This window comes from Schistocerca cancellata, chromosome 2, assembly GCF_023864275.1.
Source record: "Schistocerca cancellata isolate TAMUIC-IGC-003103 chromosome 2, iqSchCanc2.1, whole genome shotgun sequence".
NCBI lineage: Eukaryota > Metazoa > Arthropoda > Insecta > Orthoptera > Acrididae > Schistocerca > Schistocerca cancellata.
In genome coordinates this window covers 347,205,085-347,231,899 of record NC_064627.1, presented here as the reverse complement: position 1 = coordinate 347,231,899, position 26,815 = coordinate 347,205,085, and the positions used below count along the sequence as shown (strand labels likewise).

The window sequence follows — 26,815 nt, the reverse complement described above, 5'->3', positions numbered from 1 at the left end:
GATCCATAACGGTGTGGGTTCAAATGGCTCTGAGCACTATGGGACTCAACATCTTAGGTCATAAGTCCCCTAGAACTTAGAACTACTTAAACCTAACTAACCTAAGGACATCACACACACCTATGCCCGAGGCAGGATTCGAACCTGCGACCGTAGCAGTCCCGCGGTTCCGGACTGCAGCGCCGGAACCGCTAGACCACCGCGGCCGGCAACGGTGTGGGCTGTGCTTACATGAAATGGACTTTGTCCTCCATCTACATCTACATCTACATTTATACTCCGCAAGTCACCCAACGGTGTGTGGCAGAGGGCACTTTACGTGCCACTGTCATTACCTCCCTTTCCTGTTCTAGTCGCGTATGGTTAGTGGGAAGAACGACTACAGGAAAGCCTCCGTGCGCTCTCGAATCTCTCCAATTTTACATTCGTGATCTCCTCGGGAGATATAAGTAGGGGGAAGCAATATATTCGATACCTCATCCAGAAACGCACCCTCTCGAAACCTGGACAGCAAGCTACACCGCGATTCAGAGCGCCGTTCTGGCAGAGTCCGCCTCTTGAGTTTGCTAAACATCTCTGTAACGCTATCACGCTTACCAAATAACCCTGTGACGAAACGCGCCGCTCTTCTTTGGATCTTCTCTATCTCCTCTGTCAACCCGACCTGGTACGGATCCCACACTGATGAGCAATACTCAAGTATAGGTCGAACGAGTATTTTGTAATCCACCTCCTTTGTTGATGGACTATATTTTCTAAGGACTCTCCCAATGAATCTCAATCTGGCACCCGCCTTACCAACAATTAATTTTATATGATCATTCCACTTTAAATCATTCCTCTGATCCATCTAAACCGGTCATTGACTGGAAATGGTTAAGGTCGGCTACATGGAGACCATTTGTAGCCAATCATTATGTTGCCAAACAACGATGAATTTTTAAAAATTTTTTTTTATGGATGACAATACCCTATCTCACCGGAACGAATTTGTTTGCGTTTAGTCTGAAGAACATTTTGGACAGTTCAAGTGAATGGTTTGGACACCCATATCGCATATATGGGGCTTAATCTAGAGGATAATTCAAGCAAAAAATCCTTCCCCGGCAACACTTTCGCAACTAGAAAGGCAGTGGTTCAGTGTTTCTGTAGGAGACTTCCGACAAGTTGTTGAGTTCACGCCTCGTCGAGCTGTTGCACTACGGCAACAAAAAGTAGGCCCGATACGATATTATGAGGCATCCCATGACTTTTGTCACCTCAGTGTAAATACTATCTGTCTGAAGTAATAAGAGTATAATGGGTGTTTGAACGTCAGTGCTTAGCAAGAAAGTAACAAATGAGATAGACTAACGTCATGACACTTCAAAGTGACCATCAGCTCAAACAAGCACACTGGTGCGAACCATAGGGGAAAACAGCAGCTGTATATCCCAATTAAACCAGAGGATGTGGCCGGCCGCTGTGGCCGAGCGGTTCTAGGCGCTTCAGTCCGGAACTGCGCTGCTGCTGCGGTCGCAGGTTCGAATCCTGCCTCGGGCATGGATGTGTGTGATATCCTTAGGTTAGTTAGGTTTAAGTAGTTCTAAGTCTAGGGGACTCATGACGTCAGATGTTAAGTCCCATACTGCTCAGAGCCGTTTGAACCAGCGTATGTTCACGATCTCTCTCTTCCGAACAGTTTAGGACTGTCGGAATGCACCGAGACCTTTGTGAGAAACATTCTAATTGAGCCATTTGAGCACTCATTGTATCTTAGTTCAAATATTTAATTTAGTAGTACGTTCATCCCTGCATAAAAAGAAATTTCAGTTAAGTTATTTATTTATTTATTGTTAATTTATTCACCACACTACATATTTAAGAAGGTTGTCTCCCATCACCAGCTGCGGTAAGGAGAATAATTGGGCAGTTCGCACAGATGCGTGGTGACGTTGCGGCACATGATGCAGAAGCAAGCCTTCTGAAAGCGTTCTGCGGCGTGTTGTGTTCCCTTCTGCTCGGGGTTCTGCCGTGAAAAATATAAAATAGAAAATCTGATTGATATCTTGAATTTTGGTGGTTTCAGTTACGGTTAAGGCGGACTTCGTATTATTGATTGAGATCGTGCTGTAATTTGACCGTGCATGGCAGACCGGGTCGGCAACACTACAAAAACCGACTGTACGGAAATAGCATCAGAAACTAATTGAAATTTACCTTATAATCTTGTTAGAAACGCGTTATTACAATGTAGTCTTCATGGCTGTCTTCCTAATTTCTCTTGTAGGACGACCCGTCTTTCACTTTTCTCCGTCTGTTGAAAACTTCTTCAAGTTGTCACTGTCATGATCAATTTACAAATTTGATGATAACCACCTCGAATCACTATTGAACCAACCTCGCTTTGTAATGTAATTTTAATTTCCACCCAAAAGCACATTCAACACATCGCCGAAAATACACGTCTTTCGTATGAAGACAAGAGAGAGAGTCACCTCAATTAGTTGTTCAAAACAAAAAACCTACGCAAAAGTAAAAAGACGAATAAAATTATTTATAAAAATCGGTCGCTGGCGCAGCGCTCTTCTGCGTGCGCGATCGTAAATTATATCTTTGTATTGGCGGAGGCACGGAAGTCAAAGTACCATTACAATGCCTCCTCTACTGACACGCTCCACAAGCGAGCGTGGCAGTATAGAAAATTTACATAGATACATATATATGAGAAAATAAGAAATTTACATATTACAAAAAATATTTCTGAGCACAATGCTCTTTGCATATGTCTTTGTATACAGTCTTTTTGGTGTGTATCTTCTTTAGGAGTCGTAATATTAATGTCTTTGAATTGCCGCGTATTATCGTTGCTTAGCACAGCGTTTGAATTCAGTCCACATGATTCATGTTTACAATGGAATTAATTCGAACAATAAATGTTTCTATTATATTGCTCCAATGTCTTTAAACGTAGTATCGGATTCTGAGTGTGTGTGTACTGCCTGGATCTCTTGCGTGTGACGTGAAGAAAATCCAAAGTTTGTTCAATGTGTCAATACGAAATTGTGATCTCCAGCAGTCGAATTTTGGTGGCGTCTACCGGGGTATAAATGGTCAATGAGGGCACAGGAAACACCTCACTGCCTACGACAGGTGATGAGCTTGTCTTTTACACCAACCTGAAGACCTGCCGGCTTCCACTACACCATACACTTCAAGGCATATTGACACTATGTAAATATTTCTTGACAAGTGTTCCATCACGTTGGTTTCTTCTTTGCGTTTTCAGTTCCATTTATATGAATCATGTGCTGCATGCACAAGTCATTTGCAATTCATTAACATCTCCTTAAAATACATTTCTTGATATAGTAAGTACATAAATATACAAATATTTACAATTAATCATTACATGAGATAGTTACATTGTTGTCATATAGTACATATACAGAATTAAATGAAAAATATAGTAAATGTTTACGTTACATTCAATATCATTGTGCTGACATGTGAATTACATTACATTCAGATTGAAATATACATTTTATTTGTTAGCTCATTCCTTTTTTTCAGTTACACTTGCAACATTTGAAGATAATTGTGGCAACTCGCTAGAATATTCAAGTTAAAATTCATCTCGCCTCCTGGAATAAAATTTACACATATTTCAAGTCTCAAGACAGCCCTCTGTAGGAGGATAGGTTCATGGGATGGTTGCTAAATACTTCATAAATACTAGTAAAGTCATCTCATACAGTGGACTACACAAAATAAAATATGATAAATAAAATACATGTTAACTTGATATAATGTAAAAGTTCCTATACCTAATACCATTTTTAAGTGTGGTGACCCTCTAAATATCTTAGGATCCTACAAGTATGTACGTCAGTGTGGTAAGTATATAAGTTCAAGTCAATCATGTTCCTATAAAGTTTGTGTAGTTCATCTCCTTCCTTTCATGAGTATCAAACAATATAAATAAATGTTTTACTTAATAAATAAATAAATTTTCTTAGATAATTGCTGCTGCATTCCATGCTGTATATCCATTCTGTATTTACCTTGTGGTACCTGTAAAATTCTATTCATAAATAAATATGTGTGTATGTCTCTCCATACTGTCAGATAATCACGAATTATATAATGTCAAATATTTCATCAATATGTATAAATTTTTCTAAGGGAGGGATGAGAGTATGAGCCGCAACAGAGGACTGACGTTTTGTTTTCTCCTTATTCTCCTTTCTATTTAATGGTGCATTAGTTCAGTTCAGTAGATGAGCTTTAATTATGTCATTAGATGACTGCTAAATATGTTCTCTTAAATAATTCTTCCAGTCTGAAGTGTCAAGCCTACATAACTCCAAAAATTTCATTACAAGTTCCTATTAGATTAGTGTTAAAATGTTATAGATTTAAATCTTCTGGTATATTTCCAACAGTGGCTGCTGTAAATAATTCTTTCCACATAAATCTATACTTTCACCTTTAGTTATAAGAATATATAAGACATCACATAAGTTATTATCTCAGGCATACCAATCTTTCAATAAATAATATTCTTTCCACTACTTTCATTCTGTATTCCATGAGTACATGTGATATAGCGTTCAAATCTAGTTTCTCTCCTCTCAACATATTCTCAATTACTCATACATTCTCACGTATCCAATATTCATTCATCACAAAATAACATATACTTATTCCTCAGCATCATATATATATTTTCCTCTTATTCATCACCACTTACCTTTTACTTCAACAACAACAACAACAACAACAATAATAATAATAATAAAACGACTTAGAAGATACAAAAAAAGTGAAAATAGAAGGAAACAAAACCAAACATTCAACACAAACCAAAAGAGATTTTACCAAACAATAGATAACACACACATTAAAATAGACAATCCACCAAACATAACAGACATGGAACACTTCTGGAGCAACATATGGTCAAACCCGGTACAACATAACAGGCATGCACTGTGGATACAAGCAGAAACAGACACATACAAGATGATACCACAAATGCCTGAATTGATAATTTTGCAACATGAAGTCACCCGAGCAATTAATTCTAAACACAATTGGAAAGCCCCTGGAAATGATAAAATAGCAAATTACTGGCTAAAGAAGTTCACCTCAACACATTCACATCTAACTAAATTATTTAACAGTTACATTGCAGACCCATACACATTCCCTGATACACTTGCACATGGAATAACCTATCTGAAACCTAAAGATCAAGCAGACACAGCAAACCCAGCTAAATATCGCCCCATAACATGCCTACCAACAATCTACAAAATATTAACTTCAGTCATTACACAGAAATTAATGACACATACAACACAGAACAAAATTATAAATGAAGAACAAAAAGGCTGCTGCAAAGGAGCATGAGGATGTAAAGAGCAACTGATAATAGATGCAGAGGTGACATATCAAGCTAAAACTAAACAAAGGTCCCTACACTATGCATACATTGATTACCAAAAAGCCTTTGATAGTGTACCCCACTCATGGTTACTACAGATATTGGGAATATACAAAGTAGATCCTAAATTGATACAGTTTCTAAACATAGTAATGAAAAACTGGAAAACCACACGTAATATCCAAACAAATTCAGATAACATCACATCACAGCCAATACAGATTAAGCGTGGAATATACCAAGGAGACTCATTAAGTCCTTTCTGGTTCTGTCTTGCTCTGAACCCACTATCCAACATGCTAAATAATACAAATTATGGATACAATATTACTGGAATATACCCACACAAAATCACACATTTGCTATACATGGATGATCTAAAACTACTGGCAGCAACAAATCAACAACTAAACCAATTACTAAAGATAACAGAAGTATTCAGCAATGATATAAATATGGCTTTTGGAACAGACAAATGTAAGAAAAATAGCATAGTCAAGGGAAAACACACTAAACAAGAAGATTACATATTGGATAACCACAGCGACTGCATAGAAGCGATGGAAAAAACAGATGCCTATAACTATCTAGGATACAGACAAAAAATAGGAATAGATAATACAAATATTAAAGAAGAACAAAAAGAAAAATATAGACAAAGACTAACAAAAATACTGAAAACAGAATTGACAGCAAGAAACAAGACAAAAGCGATGAATACTTATGCTATACCAGTATTGACCTACTCATTTGGAGTAGTGAAATGGAGTGACACAGACCTAGAAGCACTCAATACACTTACACCATCACAATGCCACAAATATAGAATACGTCACATACATTCAGCAACAGAAAGATTCACATTAAGCAGAAAGGAAGGTGGAAGGGGATTTATACATGTAAAAAACCTACATTATGGACAGGTAGACAATTTAAGAAAATTCTTTCTAGAACGAGCAGAAACTAGCAAAATACACAAAGCAATCACTCATATAAATACATCAGCTACACCATTGCAATTTCATAACCACTTCTACAACCCTTTAGATCACATAACATCAACAGATACAAAGAAAGTAAATTGGAAAAAGAAAACACTACATGGCAAGCACCCGTATCATCTAACACAGCCACACATAGATCAAGACGCATCCAACACATGGCTAAGAAAAGGCAATATATACAGTGAGACGGAAGGATTCATGATTGCAATACAGGATCAAACAATAAACACCAGATATTACAGCAAGCATATTATTAAAGATCCCAATACCACAACAGATAAATGCAGACTTTGCAAACAACAAATAGAAACAGTAGATCACATCACAAGCGGATATACAATACTAGCAAATACAGAATACCCCAGAAGACATGACAACGTAGCAAAAATAATACATCAACAACTTGCCATAAAACATAAACTAATAAAACAACACGTTCCCACATACAAGTACACACCACAAAATGTACTGGAGAATGATGAATACAAATTATACTGGAACAGAACGATTATAACAGATAAAACAACACCACATAACAAACCTGACATCATACTCACTAATAAAAAGAAGAAATTAACACAACTAATTGAAATATCCATACCCAACACAACAAATATACAGAAGACAACAAGAGAAAAAATTGAAAAATACATCCAACTGGCTGAGGAAGTCAAGGACATGTGGCATCAGGATAAAGTTGACATTATACCAATTATACTATCAACTACAGGAGTCATACCTCACAATATCCACCAGTACATCAATGCAATACAGCTACATCCAAACATATATATACAACTACAAAAATCTGTAATTATTTATACATGTTCAATGACCCGAAAGTTCCTAAATGCAATATGACATATACCATACAGTTAAAAGGAAGTCACGCTTGATCAAGGTCCGCGTCACTGTCCATTTTTGACCAGACATAACGTCTGAGAATAGAAAGAAAGAAATAATAATAATAATAATAATAATAATACCCTTTTCTCATCTTATATTCCATTTACGTCTCTCCGTATTACTATTTGTCCTCTTATTAAACTAAAATTACGTTCACTCATCTCATTCAGTCACTCACATCGCTCATATAAACATTACTATTATCACATGCCTCCTAAAGAAAATAATTCTGTTCAGTTCTCTGCCTCCTCTAATGTGTATATGCCTCCTCTAATGTGTATATGCCTCCTCTAATGTGTATATGCCTCAATAGCAACTCCTCTTATAATCAAATATCTTATTAGCTATTGGATGGTTCACATTGTTTTCTAGACTTACCTGCATTCATTAGATTGTAAGTATCTGTATAACTTAAATGTAGGCTCATCATAACTGTATATCATATTAATTATCTTCTCCTCATTTGCTAACATTTTACTGTATGTATTTTGTCAAATGTCTGTGTGGATGTAGACCTCTGGGTTTATGTGTTAATGGATATTCTAATGAATAACAGCCAGGGTGTGGAATATTTGCAATTCGGTATGGTCCAGAGTATAAGATCTGCCATTTCCTGTTTAAATGTTTCAGTTTTGTGGGTTTAGGATGTGTTCTTAGTAAAACTAACTCATCAACTTGAAATGTTTGTGCTTTCCTGACACCTCTTTCATATTTCTGCTTTCTTTCCTTAGCTTTGTCACATAATGTTGTGTAAGCTTGTCTTACCTTTTCTTCTAAACTAACCTGATTTGTTGTTGCTGTCAATTTAGGTAGAGGGTCTGTCCATTCATTTCTTTCTGTTTTATCCATAATTAATTCAGTTGATGTGTATCCAGTCGAAATGTGAGTTAAATTGTTCACTATTTGTTCAAATGGTGCTAGGTATTCTACCCATTTTGTGTGCTTCTGTGGTGTGTGTGTTCTCATAAACTGTCCAAATTTTCGAAATGTTCTTTCTACTGGGTTTCCTGCTGCGTGAAATCTTGAAATTAAAATATGTTTAACATTCTGTTCTTCAATAAATGTCTTCCATTTTAAACTGGTAAAATATGCTGCATTATCCGTGATCATAACTTCAGGTTTTCCTACAAAATAATCTGTTAATAGACGTCTGGTAATAGCAGTGGTAGAAACTGAACGTAAAGCATATAATTTTAAATACTTTGTGAAAACATCTAACACAGCAAGGATGTATTTCATTCCTCCACGTGCTTGTGGGTAGGGTCCTGCAATATCTAAAGAAATTAGCTGTAATGGCCTCTTAGGTATGATTGGGTGCAATTCATTCATGCTTGTGCGATTAGAATATTTGGCTTTCTGACATACGATGCATTTCTTAATATTACTCAATACTCTTCGCCTTAAATTTGGAAAATAGCAGTATTGTATAATCTTATCTGTACATTTGGTTACACCATAGTGTCCCCAAGTTCTGTGTGTAAATAAAATAAAATCATCAACATGAGCTTCAGGTAAGCAAACACACCAATGCTGTGATTCAGGGTTTCGTCGGTGAAATAATACTTCTTTGTGTAATGTGTAATATTTTTCAAGATGTGGGTCTTTTCCTGCACGTAATTTATTCTTTATCTGGATCCACCTGGGATCATTGTCCTGCAATATGGCTAACTTCCTGCACATGTTTTTGTAGTAAGGTGCAAATGTACCGTCATACATGAGTAAAATTTTGAAATCTGATGTTTGTTCTGTCACATCTGAAAATTCTTGTAGGCCTTGTGGCAAACGAGATAGAGCATCGGCTATAATGTTGGATTCTCCTTTTATGTATATGATATCAAAATCATATTCTTGTAGTGATGCACACCAGCGTGCAAGACGTGAATGTAATAACTTGCATGATAGCAGGAAAGAAAGAGCTTGATGATCAGTATAAAGCTTAGTACGTTTTCCCCATAGAAAGTAACGAAACTTGCGAAATGCCCATACTATGGCAAGTGTTTCGCGCTCGGTCACTGAATATGACTTTTCACATTCAGTGAGCGTGCGGCTAGCAAAACTTATAGGTTTGATGACTGTTTGGAACTTGCATCTGTTACTAGGCAAAAGTCTGACTTCATGTCAGGATGACTTAACAACGGTGCATTAACTAAAGCATTCTTAATCGCTTCAAAATCTGTCTGACAGAACTCTGTCCATTTCCAAATATTATTTCTTTTGAGTAAAGACAGAAGATGTGGACTGTTAAGAAGGTGGTAGGGTACAAATTTCCTGAAGAATGAAGATAGACCAAGAAAGGCTTTGAGTTGTTTACGATTCTGTGGGGATGGAAAATTCTTTATTGCATCAATTTTTCTTGAGTCTGGATAAATGCCTTCAGTTGATATGATGTGACCAAGGAATTTGATTTCTCTCCTCCCTAATTTCGTCTTTGATAAATTGATAGTGACACCTGTGTCAGAAAATTTAGTCAGAAGTTGCTTCAAAAGATTTACATGTTCTTCCCAAGTAGTGGTGGCAATGACAATGTCGTCAAAATAAACTGTGATTTGCGATAACAATTGTGGTCCAAGAACAGCATCTAAGGCTTCAATAAATACTCCAGCACTCACTCGTAGACCAAAGGGTAGAACACAAAATTGATAACTACTTCCCTCACATAGAAATGCAGTGTATTTACGACTGTTTTTATGGAGGTTCACCTGCCAAAATGATGAGCGGAGGTCGATATTGGTTAAATACTGTACATTATGAAATTTTAAAAGTTGTTGTTACAAATTTATAGGTCGTGTGTTGATTGGGATTATAACTTTGTTAATTTCTCGTGCGTCCAGCACTAACCTTACACTACCATCCTCTTTATTAACTGCTAGTATCGGACTGGAATATGGTGAATGTGACCTTTCAATGATACCCCAAGCTTGCATTTTTTCAATCTCTTTCAAAACTGCGGGTTTCTTTGACCAAGGAATATTGTAATATGTTCTACAGTATGTTTTGTGTGGTTTAACATCCATCTCATAAGTATAGCCTCTAATAATTCCAGGTTTCTCCACAAATACCTCAGCAAATTGCTGCAAAACTTCAAGTAATTCAAGTTGTTGTTTCTTTGTCAGATATTCAGATTCTGTGCATTTCTCATATAAATCATTAGGTTTAATTCCCTGAGATACAGCTTCATTAAAAGTTAAATCACAAATGTTTGTTGCTGGTGGATACACAAAATGTAACTGTTCAAACTTACCTTGTTTACTGTTTAAATTTTTACCCTGTGTTAACTCTATTGTCAGTTGTTCTTGGTTTACAGTTAAATGACATTTCCATTTTCCTAAATCTATGATTGCTTGATATTCATTCAAAAAGTCAATTCCTAATATGCAATGCATAACTAATTTGTCTACTACCAGAAAACTGTAATTGAGTGGTATATTTGAAAATGTGAAGTTAATTAGTACTTGAAATTTCACATTCTTTGATTTGTTACCGGTTGCACATATAATGTGACAATTCTGTACTGGCAATGTTTGTATGTTCATTATTTGTTTGAGTTCATTATATAAGGACATTGAAATGACACTTGCTGCTGCTCCTGTATCTAACATTACTTCCACTTCATAACTACCAATCATAACTCGTCTTATAGCCTGGATAATCTTCTTTGTTTTACTGGTACTATTAAAATCTACATCCTGATATAATTCTTTTTCTATTTTCTTACTGTCATCATATCGGAGAAAACAAATCGTCGGTTCCGTTGCGCTCTGCTCCCTATCGACCGTAACTCGAGCGCTTAGCTCGGTCGTCGTTCGTTTTCCGGCAAATTCGGTTGTTGCTGCGGGTTGGGGTCATTGCCCAACCCAATAATATTTACATTTCTGTCACGTGTCACCCAAGTATCAGCTGTTTGGTTGTTGACATTACCTCGCGTCGCATTGGGAGTTCCGTTAGGTAGGAATTGAGGGTTGCTGTATTGCATGTGTCGTGGCGGTGGTCCATTGTGATTTCCGCATACATTATTTCGCCCATGACTGTAACTGGTATTGTTACTGTTATTCCTGCAATACATGTTTGGATGTTGTTGGATGTTGTTTCTCTGAAAATATCCTGGATGGTACCTGTTATCCACTCTCTTCTTTGATCTCTATGATTTCGGTCCCTTCTTCTGTTGTGGTTATTTTGAATATAACTGTTATTGTTCTGATTGCAATTACTGTTTGGATAACCATTATAGTAATAATTACTGTTTCCTTGCCAATGCTGCGAGTTATTTCTCCTAATATTGAATGGATTTGTCCCAGTGTAGTGCGAATTGTTTCTTTGAGTGTTTTGTTGTGGTGTCGGAGGCAGATTCCAATAGCCTCTGTCATTTCTGTTGCGCGTACGCGAATTGCTTGGATGGATCGGATACAATTGATTGAAATTCCTGATCTCATCTCTGTAAACAACATCTATCTCATCAACATAACTAGAAAAATTCTTTATGTTGTCCTCGGACACTCCTATTAATTTATCACGGTAAGGAAATGGTAAGTGGCTCTTAAGTGTTCTAATTACATCTGGTAAATCTACTGGTTTTGTCCAATATAATGTTTTGTCTAGATAGTGTTCAAAGTATTGACGTAAAGTCTCTTTCTTCGGGTTGTAAATTTCTGGATTGTATACTTCTCGTTTTAAAATTTGCTGTTCGGTGATCGACCAGAATTCCTCAAGAAATGCTTGTTCAAACTGTTCAAATGTTAAACATCGTCTTTTTATTGCTACTCCCCACTTAGCTGCTCTTCCACGTAACAAATTTGTAACATATCGAATTTTATCGGCTTCTAACCAATGTCTCGGGAAAATACCATCAAAAGAGCGGATGAAAACAATCGGATGCACTTTGTCTTTCTCATCACACGAAAATGTCTGAAAGTATCCATGTCGTACTAATGTTTCATCAGCTACTCCCGATGGTATTATGGGTCCTGTATTTTGTGTCAAACTGTGCATAGTATGTGGTGATGTCTGATAGTAATTTTGATCTTGTGGTAGCATTAAAAATGGTTCATTGGGATTTGTATCACTCATTGGTAATTCTATTTTCGGCTGTGTGCTGGGTCTAGCATTATGATGATTCTCATTTATGTTTTGGTTGCCTGTTATGGGTTTTGGTATCACTGACGAACTTGGTATTACATTTTCTTTAAGTTTACGTACCTCTTTCTGAATATTATCTGTTTCTCCCTTTACTTGTTCCTTTGTCTTATCTAAAATGATCTGTGTCATTGTCTCAAACTTCTCATCTAAATAATCATCACATAATTTGCATTCATGGACAATTTTCTCTGCTAGAGTTGTGTCATTCTTTAAAGATGCTACATCTGCTCTGTCTTCAAGTTTTTCTAACTTTTCCTGTAAGGATTTCTGCTCCAATGTTACATCATTTAATCTGTCTGAAAAGTCTGTAATCGTCAGGTCTAAGTGTTCTTGGTTTGTTTTTACGAAATTGTGTGACTGTCGTAATTCGTCAACTTGGGTACTGGTTTTCTGTTGTTCAAAAACTACTGTTAACAATTTCTCATTACATCGTTGTAAGTCATTTTTTTGTCTCGTCACTGAATTCCACAAATACCTTTTCTTGTCTCGTAACCTTGTCTGATAAGTCAGTAAATTTCCTTCCAAGACTACTGGTGGTTTCTGTCAAGTCGGCAATTTGTCTCGATTGTTTTTCAAAATTTTGTTTTATGTCCCGTGTCAGTTCATCGAATTTAGTGTCAAATTTCCCAGTGTCACGTTTTAAATTGTCATTTTTCTCGTCTAAAGCGTCAAATCTTTTGTCAAATTTTCTGTTTTGGTCACCAAGTAACTTCAGAATCTGGCTGAGCATGTCAGAGTCCTGTGGCTTAGTTTCGTCATGTTTTCGTGTCTGATTGATGTCTGGTTCTGACGTTGACGTTGTCAATGTCACGTTTTGTCGCGTAGTACTCACTCTCCATTCGCCTGTATAACTGTTTAAATATAGGGGTTGTTGTCTTAATCGATCCGGTAAAATTATGTCTTGAACATCCTCACAATTAAGTTCAATATTCATTTGACTGTCGGACATGTTTTGCAATGTGTCACTTTCACTAAGCTCGTCCGCGGAAACAATTTCTACGCGTCTAGCGTCCATCTTGCGATTTTCGTAACTAATTGCAAATAAGATTTTTCAATGGTAAAAAAAAATTTAAAATATGATATGTTGAAATCTGAAATTTTTCTTATGGAAATGGATATTTCTATATGATTTCTAATTAGAAATTTAATTATTAAACTGGTACTGAAATTTCCCTCTCACAAATAAATGACTGTGAATATGCTCTTCAATTACCATTTGCAATAATAGTAGTAAATCAATTTGAAAAAAATAATTTCGAAATAAATGGATCGGAATAAAGGAAGTACAGATGGCTGCTTGATACTGGAAAAAATGTAAATTTCTGTACTCACCAATTTTTTTTGTTCTTCAGTCTTATGTTGCAAATGTAGCGTCAGATATACAGTTTTCAATCCAAAATTTTTCTTTCGCGTCCGTGCAAATTATTTTATGGAACGTTATCCTTTTCCCTTTTTTTTTTAGCAAATTAATTTGCTCAGCATGAAAATGAAAATTAACACGAATTAAGAACAGGGAAAACAATATTGTTGTAAATTTCATGCACGTAACATTACAATTGAAATGAATGAGACTTAGTCCAAATTCATTTTTGATGCTATTTAGTGGTTAAAATTAGATAAAATGTCCAAAATTTATTATAACTGCACTTGTATCAAATTCGAAAATTGCAAGTCCTGTCACCAGAACGCCAATTGTAGTGTTCCCTTCTCCTCGGGATTCTGCCGTGAAAAATATAAAATAGAAAATCTGATTGATATCTTGAATTTTGGTGGTTTCAGTTACGGATAAGGCGGACTTCGTATTATTGATTGAGATCGTGCTGTAATTTGACCGTGCATGGCAGACCGGGTCGGCAACACTACAAAAACCGACTGTACGGAAATAGCATTAGAAACTAATTGAAATTTACCTTATAATCTTGTTAGATACGCGTTATTAATTACAATGTAGTCTTCATGGCTGTCTTCCTAATTTCTCTTGTAGGACGACCCGTCTTTCACTTTTCTCCATCTGTTGAAAACTTCTTCAAGTTGTCACTGTCATGATCAATTTACAAATTTCATGATAACCAACTCGAATCACTATTGAAACAACCTCGCTTTGTAATGTAATTTTAATTTCCACCCAAAAGCACATTCAACACATCGCTGAAAATACACGTCTTTCGTATGAAGACAAGAGAGAGAGTCACCTCAATTAGTTGTTCAAAATAAAAAACCTACGCAAAAGTAAAAAGACGAACAAAATTATTTATAAAAATCGGTCGCTGGCGCAGCGCTCTTCTGCGTGCGCGATCGTAAATTATATCTTTGTATTGGCGGAGGCACGGAAGTCAAAGTACCATTACAGGCGAATAAATTAAATGACGCAGGTTCACCGCCGCGGATGCACAATGGATAAGTTTATGTAAAGACATTTTCCTTCAAACATTGGACCTTAGTACACCTGGTGGACAGGATGCGACTGAGATTCGCTAAGCCAGTACCACCTGTGAAAGATCTGGTACACACACAGCACAGGTTCTATGTTGTCGGGAAAACTGGAGACAGTCGGACACGTTGAAGCATAGAGTCCGACTGTGTTTAGAATGAAATTAGAATTATATTAATACCTTCAGCTGCTAACGGGCGTTGATATGTATCAACGGGGACAGGTGAAAATGTGCGCCCCGACCGGGACTCGAACCCGGGATCTCCTGCTTACATGGCAGACGCTCTATCCATCTGAGCCACCGAGGGCACAGAGGATAGCGCGACTGCAGGAACTATCTCGCGCACGCCTCCACACACTACATTCGTAGTGTCCCTACCCAACACACTCATTACTGGTGGAAGACATTCTTACCAAGCCCGTAAGAGTTCGGGGAATATGTGTGCATCCTCACAGAAGAAGGAGGTCATGGCTGTTATTGCCAGAACTATATACTTATATGGATATGGTGTCTGTTCTTTCGGAAAGAACAGATAACATATCCATATAAGTATGTGTTAGAATGATCATTTGCGTGCGATAGACGAATGTCTGTTAGACAACCTGTTCGATTCGCAGGAAGTTCATTTCAGGCCACGGATAACAGCAGTATATGTCTTAATCTGAAGTTAAAGCTCACTCTTGCTGGCCAGACCGCATCCATGCTGCTTTGGCGAGCGTAGTCTCCTTCAGATGTAAAAAGTCCCGGGCTATCTGTACAGCCTGACATACGTCTAGACCGCAGAGTGAGATACAAATGGAAATACGTGAGATGTCTGTCAGTTTCTTCGCCCTGGGCCAGTTCCCAGGGCCTGCGTGCGGATATTACCACACAGCGATCTGCATTTTCAATTACTGTACGATGGCGCTGAGTTTCGAAACTGGATCAGCAGAGTGCGTCACATGTCCACTGGACGGTAGTCCAGACGCAGAAACACCAGCTGTCCCTTCACATGACCTCCGTGCCTGCTTTACGATTTCCGACGTGACGACGGTGTTCCCGGATGCTTCGAAACAGTTTCCCAGAGCGTGCATGTCGCAACAGCCGTCAGACAAGCTGCTGATTCAGGCCATATTTGTGAGGTGAGACTTGTCCATGTCTCTGCATCCGTTGCTTTCCGTAACTGGATTCATCAATATGGTAAAACATTGTTTTCTCTTTTCGCTTTTACATTCGATGCCGTATCGTGTCTTCGTTAGATTAGTTATGTGTTACGTGACCGAAACAGCACGAGAAGGTAACTCCAAATTGTATACCATTAATTATTCATATTGTTTGGTTTAGTCACATGCTACCATGACGTCACTGGCACCATCACAGACGGTCGCTTTTCATCTCGCACTTGATTGAGGCTGCTTCTGTATTTCCCCTCCCATTATAAGACCTGACCTATGCGTTCTAGTTTGTACTTCCCTTTCACTGATTTCCTCATCTCCTATTAAACCTCCGCCGACGTCATATTTTACCACGAGAAATCTACCAAAGACTATTTCATCTCCAGTCAATCTGTCTGGTTATGTGCCCTGCCAGCCTCCATTTCTTTGTCATAAATAACTAAATATCTTCAATCTCTACTTCACACATTAATTGAATTTCGTTTTTCCTAACACTGTTCGTTCACATTTTCTGTACGGCAGCTTCAATTTTTCGATCAATTTTGTGTTTCGGGACAATGTCTCACTGCCACAATTTAGGACTGACAGTATGTACTGATCACACGCTTTTCATTTTAAATTTGTTTTTGAATACAACGTTCAGTTTCCCAAGAACCCGATGACATTTGTAGCCTCGTATTATTTTTTTCAGTACTTATCTACTTGTGGTTTCGAGTATCGTAGCAACATGTGTCAGTTACATGGTTTAATAACGTCATTGTTAATATTCCTGTCGTCCTTTTCGCATAACAAATAACAACATTTTGGTAAAGAGGGGAGGGAGGGAGTTTAACTTTGTGTGAACGATGAGATGATTTTGAATGAAACTAAACCTCGGACTGGAGAAGGAAAGAGAGAGATTTAGTCTGAGCTTTTCAAACCAAACACACCACCATTCACATTAGGTGACTTGGATAAACTACGAAAACCTAAATACTTCATTTGGCATTTCAATCCCGCACCTTCGACTGAATTTTCTTTATCAAAGCCACGGCCCGCTTCGCTTAGTATTATTTTCCTTTTGCTGTATTTTTCAGTCCGTCTTTAGTTTTGTACAACCAAGTACCTCTATTCTTTATTGTAGTTTTTCTATAATTATTTGTAACTTACAGTTAATCTATTTTGCACGTTTCAGCCTCCATTGCTTACGGTCTTCCCAATCCCCTTGTGGAGATTCCTGCAATCCATAGCTTCCCTCACATCCACTTCTACACGATCGATCTCGTGTCTCCCTACGGAAGCATCCTTCATATCTTCTCCGGGCATCTATTATCAGTTCCGTCTGGCTGGCCTTACAATATCCCATAGCTTCCATTATGTTCCATTCCGCGTAAATGAGTATTGATTACTTAATTCCTGATGTGCCGTAATCATGAGATACCAGTACTTCGACACACTTCATCACTAGTAGTTGATCCGCTCTATTTCCTAGACTTCTGGCCCTTTATATACAAATGATTTCTATTAGTGTTTTGTATATCCTTTTTTTTCGTATTGTTCGTGATTTATTACCCCGAATGACTGAGCTTAAATGTCTAATAAGTCGATTAGCTAGTTCATTATTACTGTTAATGTCTTCTACATTCATTCGATATGCATGTATGGTTACAGCTAGTTGTTTAAAAGAACATTTAATACTAAAATTCAGAGCCTCTAAATCGTGCTATTCGTCACCACCTACTATCATAAGCTCAGATTGCTTTGTGTTTATTTTTAAATCTCACTTGTTATATTCTTGAAACAACTTTTCCAGCGTATAAGTAGAGTCATCACTATCTTCAGCCAGTATCACCAGATCGTCAGCAAATAGGAGAGAGTATACTTTATCATCTCCCAGTGACATTCTCCATCAGTTTACATGAACTTCACCATGTCTTTAATAAATTTTCCAAATAAATTAAAAAGAAACGGACGTGCCAGCGGGTAACCTCTTTTTCCTGCACTCGACATAAAAATACATTGACATCCAAAACTGAATGGTCCATCGGTAAAATCTCGTGATGCGGATTCATCTGTTCTAGCTTAATGCTCTAAAAATTTTTACAAAGCTACAGCTGAAAAATATTCCCCTGCCCACTCCTATTTAAAATTCTGATCTCTCCATTCTTGTCGTAATGTTATAGATACTGTAAATTTACTTTAGATGCTGCTTTATAAAATGGTATACATTTTAGTGATAGAGTGCACTACATATGGCAAACATTTTCGACAAATTCTTGAATAGTTCTCGTCAGTCCGTGCCCTTTTCCGTATAGAATTCACAGAGGAGACGTGGAAAACTATTACAGCAGGAGAACATGACGTCATGATCTCGTCTAATGGCAGTTTGTCGAGGACAACGCCTCGAGGAATGGCAGTTTGTGACGGGACAGCCTTCTCTAGCATTACTTTTCCTCAACAGTAGTTACTGATAACAGTATTATATTTCGAATTTTGGACAGGTCTGTATTATCTCCGTTGCGTTTCTGAAAACCTTCATATAATTTTATACACAGTATGTTATATTTCAAGCTAAAATTTATGGAAAGGAATTACTTTAAAAATAATCGATAAGTACTATTTCTGAACGTACAGTTAAAATTGTTTTTTTTAGAAACATTTGACAAAAAAAGAAAATTGTAAATCCTTTGGAATAGTGTTATTTTCGCAGAGTATGAGAGTAATTAGCTTTTCTCCGATGTGATCGGACGTATTTTTGTGTAATAGCTGGGTACAATATAATTTCGGCTTTGTTAATGTGAAAAATCAAAATACTGTATGATATACTAAAATGTGAGAAAGTCAGTGGAAAACATATTTACATGAAAGATTTTGCAACAACAATCTTCCAATTTATTCAGTCCAAACCAACCGTGAGGACCTGATGTGAGATTTTCAGCTTCAAGAATCAGATCCCTAGACAAGAAGAACTGGAGCCATCTCAAAATGACAAAACCAAGTAAACTTTTGAGTTTATTGTAATATTCGCTCCTCTCAAGACTTCATAAATTTGCTTATTAATTACTTGGACTAAGCATTGCTTAATAGATGGAAGAAGGAAGGACGGGGGAGATTACAAGTTGTTGCAGGCGTTGTGCATCGCGGAGAGATCTAGTGTGTGCGTTTCAAGGGGAGCCAGACGATGCATCTATCTACATTCACGTCTCGAAATAACTGTTACAGTAAAACAGAGAAATTAAAACTCATAGGAAGTCTTACAGACACACTGTCTTTCCACGAATGAGTCACAAATACAACATTAAAGAAGGGAGATGATGGTGATACCAGAGAACCCTTCACCACGCATCGAAATTTCCCTTGCTGAGTACGAATGTAGATGAACATAACGATAAATTTTAAAAAAATCTTGGCGTCTTTTTGTACGAGTATGTCTAAAATCAGTCATTCAGTACGCTCATTGCGTTTCGTGAACTAGTGCTCGGTTTGCAAATAACTCTTTCTTAACAAATTTGAAGCCTACATTCAGTTCACCTCGATGTCGCCAGGTGAGTGAAGGACCTTGAAACTCGTGAAATTAACATCTTAGATCTGCTGCTAACGAAGAGCCCCGAACTTTTCGAAACATCGTAGATCAAGAAATCACTGATCATAAGGCCGTTGTAGCATCACTAAATACGGTTGTAAACAGGATTACGAAGAAAGGTAGGAAGATCTTTCTGCTTAGTAAGAACAGCTAGAACTATTCAAGACTGCCTGAGTGGTCAGTACGACACTTTCATCTCCACCACTAACAATGTTGGGTATCAGTGTATAAAGTTGAAGAGCATTGTGCAATACGCTGCAGACAGATATGTGCCGAGCAAATATGTGAGGGATGGAAAAGACCTCCCGTGGTTCGACGGCCATGGCGGAAAGCTGCTACGAAAGAGAAGAGAGCTTCGCTCCAAATTTAAACGTAGCCAAAGCTACACAGACAAACAAAAATCGAGCGAAGCCAAAAGTAGCCTAAACAGAGCCCTTGCGTGAGGCATTCAACGAATTCGAAAGTAAAATTGTGTCTAGCGACTTCTAGAAAGTTTTAAGAAGGTTGGACATTATGTTAAATCAGTAAACGTATCGGATCCACCTGTCTAGACAAACTGTAACCGTAATAACAGTGAAACAGAGGATGACACAGAAAGGGCTGAAATACTAAATGTATTTTTCCAAAACTGTTCCACAGAGGAAGCTCGCCAATAGTGCCCCCTTTAAGTCGTCACACAGAGGACAAAACGGCTGATATCGAAATAAGGGACCGTGGGATAGAAAAGTAACTGAATCCACTCGATAAAGGAAAGGCCACTGGACCTGACGGGATACGAAATCGGTTCTAAGTTGAGAACGCGAAAGAACTCGATCCTGTTCTAGCAGTAGTGTACCGTAGGTCTTTGGAAGAGCAAAAATCGTCCTGGTGTTTCGAAAGGAGAGCTCAGATCATTCCCGTTTTCAAGAATGGTCGTCGAACAGATGCACAAAATTATGGGCTATATCTCTCACATCGGCCAGTTGTGGAATTATGGAACATGTTTTATGCTCACGTGTCACATTTTTAGAGACTGAAAAATCTCATCTGTAGGAATCAACATGTGTTCCGTAAACAACGATCGTGTGAAACCTAACTCGCTCTGTTCGTCTACGAGACCAGAATGCGGCAGATACCGGCGCCCAGATAGATGTCCTGTTCCTTGATTTCCGTAAGTCATTCGTTACAGTGCCGCACTTCTGCCTAATGTACAAAATATGAGCGTACGGAATATCAGACTAACTCCGTGATTGGATTCAAGAGTTCCTAGCAAATAAAACACAGCATGTCACTCTGAAAGAAGGAAAGTCTTCAGACGTAAAAGTGATTTCGGGCGTACCCTAAGGGAGTGTTGTAAGCCCATTACGTTTTACTGTACATAGCAGACAACATCGGAAGTCCCCGGAAGCTATCTGCGAATGACGCTGTTGTATACAGAGTAGTCGCGACTCTAGAAAATTGTAGCGAAATGCATGAAGGCACGCAGAGGATCGAAGCTTGATGCAGGGAGTGGAAACTGACGCTTAACATAATGTAATGTAATGTATTGCGTATACGTAGACAGAAATAATGCAGAAGAACCAGTAGAAGCAATTACTTCCATAAAATATATAGGAGTGTTTGTAGGAAGAAATTTAATGTGGAACGACCACAGACAACTAATCACATGAAAGGCAGATGCCAGACAGACTCATTGGATGAATCCTTTGGGAATTTATTCCATCTACAAAGGAGGTAACTTACAAAACGTTTATTCGACCAATACTTGAATATTATTCGTCAGTATGGGATCCATACCACATAGAATTGGTAGAGATAATAGGACAAGATCCGAAGAAGAGCGGTACGTTTATTACAATGTTTATTTAGTAAGCGCTTAATAACTCCAGTGACAAACGCTTCAAGAGAGACGTTCTGCATCTCGGTGCGATTTATTGTTCCAATAGCGTACTTTCCTAGTAGGGAAAACAAATATATTGTTTCCTTCTTCGTATACACTCCTGGAAATGGAAAAAAATACACATTGACACCGGTGTGTCAGACCCACCATACTTGCTCCGGACACTGCGAGAGGGCTGTACAAGCAATGAGCACACGCACGGCACAGCGGACACACCAGGAACCGCGGTGTTGGCCGTCGAATGGCGCTAGCTGCGCAGCATTTGTGCACCGCCGCCGTCAGTGTCAGCCAGTTTGCCGTGGCATACGGAGCTCCATCGCAGTCTTTAACACTGGTAGCATGCCGCGACAGCGTGGACGTGAACCGTATGTGCAGTTGACGGACTTTGAGCGAGGGTGTATAGTGGGCATGCGGGAGGCCGGGTGGACGTACCGCCGAATTGCTCAACACGTGGGGCGTGAGGTCTCCACAGTACATCGATGTTGTCGCCAGTGGTCGGCGGAAGGTGCACGTGCCCGTCGACCTGGGACCGGACCGCAGCGACGCACGGATGCACGCCAAGACCGTAGGATCCTACGCAGTGCCGTAGGGGACCGCACCGCCACTTCCCAGCAAATTAGGGACACTGTTGCTCCTGGGGTATCGGCGAGGACCATTCGCAACCGTCTCCATGAAGTTGGGCTACGGTCCCGCACACCGTTAGGCCGTCTTCCGCTCACGCCCCAACATCGTGCAGTCCGCCTCCAGTGGTGTCGCGACAGACGTGAATGGAGGGACGAATGGAGACGTGTCGTCTTCAGCGATGAGAGTCGCTTCTGCCTTGGTGCCAATGATGGTCGTATGCGTGTTTGGCGCCGTGCAGGTGAGCGCCACAATCAGGACTGCATACGACCGAGGCACACAGGGCCAACACCCGGCATCATGGTGTGGGGAGCGATCTCCTACACTGGCCGTACACCACTGGTGATCGTCGAGGGGACACTGAATAGTGCACGGTACATCCAAACCGTCATCGAACCCATCGTTCTACCATTCCTAGACCGGCAAGGGAACTTGCTGTTCCAACAGGACAATGCACGTCCGCATGTATCCCGTGCCACCCAATGTGCTCTAGAAGGTGTAAGTCAACTACCCTGGCCAGCAAGATCTCCGGATCTGTCCCCCATTGAGCATGTCTGGGACTGGATGAAGCGTCGTCTCACGCGGTCTGCACGTCCAGCACGAACGCTGGTCCAACTGAGGCGCCAGGTGGAAATGGCATGGCAAGCCGTTCCACAGGACTACATCCAGCATCTCTACGATCGTCTCCATGGGAGAATAGCAGCCTGCATTGCTGCGAAAGGTGGATATACACTGTACTAGTGCCGACATTGTGCATGCTCTGTTGCCTGTGTCTATGTGCCTGTGGTTCTGTCAGTGTGATCATGTGATGTATCTGACCCCAGGAATGTGTCAATAAAGTTTCCTCTTCCTGGGACAATGAATTCACGGTGTTCTTATTTCAATTTCCAGGAGTGTACAAACGGCTCTCCATCCAAGTTAACATGCTGCGCCCTTTTTACAAAGAAATCATCATCCAGTGAAGAACTTTATTTAATAACTCACCAGAAACTTACCTTTTAAAACCCTACCCTCTAGTAGTTTACGACAGACTAATTATATTCTCGGTTTTTTTTGTTTTTTTTTTACCTTCCAATCTTAAACAGCTGCCCTAAATAGGAAAATTCGTCAATCGGGTTATAATTGGATTTTTCTGTTTCATTTTCGATAAGTTGTGTATACATCACCTTTACCTTAGTATTATCGGTTTTCAGGGCTATTTCAAATTGAAAATCTTATCTATACGAAGTTATCTAAACGAATGTAATTAAGTTCCGTGAAACATTATTTCAAGCTGTTAACATGAAAAGCCAATTTTGATACTATTTGTTTCAATAAAATTTCCATATGAAATGGTTAAAAAACAAAGATATTGATGGTAATATAAAATTCTAGATAGGTTTTACCCAACTAAGGCGGTGGACACCTCTGCCGATTAGTTAAAAATAAAAACCCTGTTTGTTAATACCGGTTGTCGCAAACTATTTTTCATTGAACTTCTGAGCAGGAAGTTCTACAGCCATTTATATTTACTTAGCAGCTTGTGGAATAGATACTCCATTAGCTTGCATTCTTTCTTGTCCAAAAGGCATCTTACTTTGTGGTACATCTAATAAGTTCAACCAGCTTGTATTGTGAACATAGGTAACTCGTGATTAACAGCATAATTTGGTGCTGCTAACACTGTTTTCTACACTGAAGCGGGAACTGGTTCAGGCAAACGTATTCAAATGGTTCAAATGGCTCTTTGCACTATGTGACTTAACTTCATCAGTCCCCTAGAACTTAGAACTACTTAAACCTAACTAACCTAAGGACATCACATACATCCATGTCCGAGGCAGGATTGTAACCTGCGACCGTAGCGGTCGCGCGGTTTCAGACTGTAGCGCCTAGAACCGCTCGGCCACTCCGGCCGCCAAGCGTATTCAAATACAGAAGTATGTAAACAGGCAGAATACAGCGCTGCGGTCGGCAACGCCTACAGTCATGGAAATAAGTATTCATACAGTAGGTGGTGACAAACTACGAAGATGCGTTGGGATAGTAAATCACCTACAGCGCCGATACGAATAGGAACGATGATGTAGAGTCAGATAACCATGTTCTTGGTAATGAAGCTTCCCGTATGCCATGAATCTATTGTGTGAAAATAAAATATGTTACATTCCGCACGGTCTACGACAGGGCAAAATGTATTCATACAGCGGACTACTTTCAACCAAACAAAAGGCGGACGCAGCCCCGGTGTGCATGCCACACATGTGTAGTCGTGTGGCGTCCGTGAAGCAACAGCACGTCGGACGTGGGTACCGTGGAATAGCAGAATGGGCCGTAAGGGGAAGGAAACGACCATTGAGGAACGAAACATCGTTGTCGCCCAATATCTTCAACACAAGTCGTATGCCTAAATTGCGAACATCATAGGACGAAGCTGAGCGACTGTGCAATCTATCAATAAGCGACATAAGAAAAGAAATGTAGTAATAAACAGTGAACCACACGGTCGTCCACAGAAGCTTACAACAATAGAGACCAGAATCCTACTAAGAATCATCAAGAAAAACCCGAAAACGACAGCGTCGGTACTATCCGCACATGTACATGACCACTTCCGAGAGGACATCACTCCAATGGCAGTTCATACCATTCTCAATCGAAGTCAAAGTAATCTTCTACGAAATTAAAGGCAGGTACGATAACACAGATGAATCCATTACAGTGTGAATTTCACTCTTAAGCGCAGGGAAAGGAGGAAAGGATACACTGAAGGCTTCTACGAGGGGGAGGACTTGGCAGATAAGGTGGTGGAGGAAGAAGTGAGTCGATATGGAAGACATAGGGGATCCAATCTAACAGAACTTTGGATGACATGCCATCAGATAAGGTAGGGGTCTAGATGACGTTCATTCCGAATTTCTGAAATCACTATGGCAAACATGCGACTATTCAAGTTTGTGAGATGTATGAATTTGGAGATACACCATCTAACTTTCGAAAAATATCATACACACAATAGAAAAAGTGGTTCAAATGGCTCTGAGCACTATGGGACTTGACATCCATGGTCATCAGTCCCCTAGAACTTAGAACTTTTTGAACCTAACTAACCTAAGGACATCACACAACACCCAGTTATCACGAGGCTACACACAATAGAACAAAAGCTATTGCACAGTCAGCTTAACAGATCTTAGATCCAAGTTCTTGACAAGAATAATATACAAAAGAATGGAAAACGAAATTTAGGATATGCTTGATGATCGGTTTGGTTTTTTGGTAGGTAAAGGTACCAGGGAAGCAATCCTGACATTGCCACTGATAATGGCAACAAGGCTCAAGAAAAATCAAGACACCTTCATTGGATTTGTCGACCTGCAATAAGCTTAAAACAATTAAAATAGCGGAAGATTTTCAAAATTCTGAGAAAAATACACTCCTGGAAATGGAAAAAAGAACACATTGACACCGGTGTGTCAGACCCACCATACTTGCTCCGGACACTGCGAGAGGGCTGTACAAGCAATGATCACACGCACGGCACAGCGGACACACCAGGAACCGCGGTGTTGGCCGTCGAATGGCGCTAGCTGCGCAGCATTTGTGCACCGCCGCCGTCAGTGTCAGCCAGTTTGCCGTGGCATACGGAGCTCCATCACAGTCTTTAACACTGGTAGCATGCCGCGACAGCGTGGACGTGAACCGTATGTGCAGTTGACGGACTTTGAGCGAGGGCGTATAGTGGGCATGCGGGAGGCCGGGTGGACGTACCGCCGAATTGCTCAACACGTGGGGCGTGCGGTCTCCACAGTACATCGATGTTGTCGCCAGTGGTCGGCGGAAGGTGCACGTGCCCGTCGACCTGGGACCGGACCGCAGCGACGCACGGATGCACGCCAAGACCGTAGGATCCTACGCAGTGCCGTAGGGGACCGCACCGCCACTTCCCAGCAAATTAGGGACACTGCTGCTCCTGGGGTATCGGCGAGGACCATTCGCAACCGTCTCCATGAAGCTGGGCTACGGTCCCGCACACCGTTAGGCCGTCTTCCGCTCACGCCCCAACATCGTGCAGCCCGCCTCCAGTGGTGTCGCGACAGGCGTGAATGGAGGGACGAATGGAGACGTGTCGTCTTCAGCGATGAGAGTCGCTTCTGCCTTGGTGCCAATGATGGTCGTATGCGTGTTTGGCGCCGTGCAGGTGAGCGCCACAATCAGGACTGCATACGACCGAGGCACACAGGGCCAACACCCGGCATCATGGTGTGGGGAGCGATCTCCTACACTGGCCGTACACCACTGGTGATCGTCGAGGGGACACTGAATAGTGCACGGTACATCCAAACCGTCATCGAACCAATCTTTCTACCATTCCTAGACTGGCAAGGGAACTTGCTGTTCCAACAGGACAATGCACGTCCGCATGTATCCCGTGCCACCCAACGTGCTCTAGAAGGTGTAAGTCAACTACCCTGGCCAGCAAGATCTCCGGATCTGTCCCCCATTGAGCATGTTTGGGACTGGATGAAGCGTCGTCTCACGCGGTCTGCACGTCCAGCACGAACGCTGGTCCAACTGAGGCGCCAGGTGGAAATGGCATGGGAAGCCGTTCCACAGGACTACATCCAGCATCTCTACGATCGTCTCCATGGGAGAATAGCAGCCTGCATTGCTGCGAAAGGTGGATATACACTGTACTAGTGCCGACATTGTGCAT

The 26,815-nt window shown here is 40.0% G+C and overlaps 1 non-coding gene across 1 annotated transcript; it reads right to left on the bottom strand.

Annotated features, from left to right (window-relative positions):
* Positions 1 to 15,136: 15,136 nt before the first annotated feature.
* Trnat-ugu (transfer RNA threonine (anticodon UGU)) lies at positions 15,137 to 15,211 on the bottom strand. The gene has a single exon. It is a non-coding gene; the product is annotated as a tRNA-Thr (tRNA).
* Between the last annotated feature and the right edge of the window lie 11,604 nt (positions 15,212 to 26,815).